Below are 3,262 nucleotides of genomic sequence, written 5' to 3'. Positions count from 1 at the left end.
AGGACCTGGAGGACTTAGTGCTTTAAAGCTCCATTGTAGTTTATCACGTGGGAAAACATTCTACTAGATCCTGTCTGTGATATACTGAATTGTCTATATCAGGGGAGCACAACTCCGGTCCTAAAGAGACCCAGTACCATTAATGATTGCTTCTGTCTCGTACTGAGTAGCCAGGGTGCCTGCCTCCACGTGCTGCACTCCACTGTAGCCTTCAAACACTTCTGCCATTCAGTTAACCTCCATTGGCTTGTAAGCACAAATCATTTGGTAAGGTTATTGATTACTCATTAATTAAATATCCCATCTGTGACATAAAATCTGAAGGCAGGTGGGGGAAAAAAACAATGGGGCTCTTATGGACCAAGGTTCTGCACCTCTGGAAAGATGTTGAATATACTATCTTCTTGCATAAGCAGACCTTTTTTCTGTGAGATTGAATTTACTTAATCTGAATTTACTTTAACCAAAAAGATAAAGACATTCTACACTCTGAGAGTTACGCTTTTGAGGCACAGAGAGTGCGAAACTGTATAATTATCACACAAGTAGGAAAACCTACTATTTTATCAGTCAAATCCTCCTTCCCACAATGCCTAAATAGATGCTTAATTGATATGTATTATACTCACAATGGTAGCGAAATATTGTGTATATATTTGGACACTGCATTACTGTAGATGTTAATGAGGGAAAGACTATTTTCTCCAGTGAAACTTTCCAAGAAAAAGGAAACTGTTTTATTCTCTCTTTTGTGCCGGCGTTTCTGTAACTGAAGTTCAGGTTCAAGCCAAATACTAACTCAATATTTCCGTTTTCCTTTGAAGAGAGAATTTATATTATATACAATGAATGGGCGGATAGGTCTGTGGCCGACTTGGGCATGACAGTTTGGCAAGGACACAGAACTTCAACCAGTGGCATTTCAAATAAAGGACATACTTCCACATCAGGCGGTGAAACACTACCACCTCACTGTTGTATTTTGTACAGATCACTATGAAACGGTTATTTTCTAACGGTTTCCTTCTGTATATCCAATCATTTAATGTATTGAAAGTTCATTTGGGCTTTTTAATGTTTGTTCGTCCTATGCTTTAACGTTGCACAACTGCATTCTAATAGTTTTACTTAGAGCATGTCAGCTCACTTTGTGAACAATGGTCTTATTTTTTTTCACTGCTGCACTTTAGAAGGTTTGTCGTCCGAGCATCAGTACAAGCACTGGAAGATCGGTGCGAAAAAGTTGACTTTCTTATTTTGTTTTCTGTCTTTGTCTCTGATTTTTATGTTTTATTCTATAAAATGGCATATGCCCTAATTTAATTATTTCCCCTCCTGTTGTCCACCCAGGCCTTGTGTCTAAATCACATCTGACCTGGAGCAACTATGAAAGCATACCTCACTAATACGTAAAAGACCCCAAAATTGCAGTGACAGACCTCGTTGTTTAAGGTTTAGTGACCTATTCCTCCAAAACACTCTGGAGAAACTTTGACCTCTACTACTCATTACTCTTGGTGAGGTGTTCCAAGGTGAACAGCAAACATTAGGAATACTTAGTGAGTTAGAAAAATTGGAGTGATGAGCTGGAATCCCCCCATTGGATAGAAGAGTAGAGGCCAACAAGTGGCTGCAGGGGAGGTGGAGGGAGTGGCGCAAGCAAGCAGGCAGCAAAGCAGGTAGGGCAGTAGGAACTGTCTCCTTAAAGAGGCCGGCTCAAAAGGGGACGTGGAAGTGTGTGGTGCTGTCAAGTTGTCTGACAGCTAGCTACATGTAATTTCTTTAATGGCCGAACATAATGCAATAAAATTCAGCGTAGACCAATATATCTCATATGAATGTCAATTTAGCCCAAAAATCTTTTATTGTTTGCATTTGATAACATAGAAATGAATTCTAGTCAGCCATTTTTTTTGCAGATATTGATCTTTACTCTTCAACAAGGCTTTGTTGCGTGAAATATGGGAGTTCATTAGAAAATTAGTAATGGTTAATTGACAGAGTTATCCTGAGGGCCGATGCCTGTATTACTGTGGATAAAACATGCGCACACCGAAATGTTTTACTGGATGAACTGAAATATATTTTTGATGATGGCATTTCACATTCATTTATAGACTGTATAATGCAATTCCTTCATGAGTTGAAATAATTTATCTTTTGTTAATCGAAATTTTGAAAATAAAATATAAATTTGCTTCAACTGCTGCCTTATTTTTGATACAAATGTGACTCAACATGCTCATTAAAATCTGCACCTATCTGAATACTCCCATGTGTGAATAACAGATACCTCAAGGTTAGGGTTAGCCCGAACCCTAACCCTAAACCTTGAATAAAGTCCAGACTATGACAACATAATCTCATAATCAGATTACAGGATTTTCGTGAGTTTGCTTTCTATTGAAGCCAATATTTATATCGAAGTTTCAGGCTACATCAAGAGTGTCTGCCTGAAGGCGTCCTCTGTGGGGTCGCTTCCGGTGCACGCTCTGCTCTCAAGTCAGCTACACTGTCAGGACAGTAAATGAATGCAAAAAATAGAAGTTAAATTGTGTAGACACTTCCAGTAGAAGCAATTTTGTTGTTGATTTATATTTAATTAACTAGGCAACGTTTTAACGGGAAAACAATTAATTCCTTAAATGTAGCATATATTATTTTTGACTATTCTGTCTACGTAGCACGTAACGTGGGTATTTATGCCAGTGTAGCAACATACTGTATATCAATTCAATAATTCTACTAGTGACTGGATCTTATTTGGAAGCACTCATTTATTCCTGTTAAAATAGGACATAAACTCCTTACATATAGTGACATCAATTTATAGAAAAACATAAATATCATTGATTGAACAATTGGCACTGAAGCCTATCGTCCTGTCCTTCTTAAAACACACCCACACACACACCCACACACACACACACACACACACACACACACACACACACACACACACACACACACACACACACACACACACACACACACACACACACACACTTCTCATTAATAATTCCCCTTCCCTCATTAAAAATAAGAAGCAAAAAAGACTAACTGACAAAATGATCAAACATTCTGTTTTCCTTCATTCAGCAAACACAGCATATCACAACAATAGTAGTTTGCGTCATTAATTGTCGTCCAGTCGACATTCACTGTACCCCAAATACCCTTGGACTTCCACGTGTCTTCAATGTTGTAAAATACAAACTTGAATGGCTCCAAGATTGATTCCCTCTCATGTTTGTCCAGGCCT

The sequence above is a fragment of the Zeus faber genome, assembly GCF_960531495.2.
Source record: "Zeus faber genome assembly, chromosome: 2".
NCBI classification, from domain to species: Eukaryota; Metazoa; Chordata; class Actinopteri; order Zeiformes; family Zeidae; genus Zeus; species Zeus faber.
Note: the sequence above shows the minus strand (reverse complement) of the source record.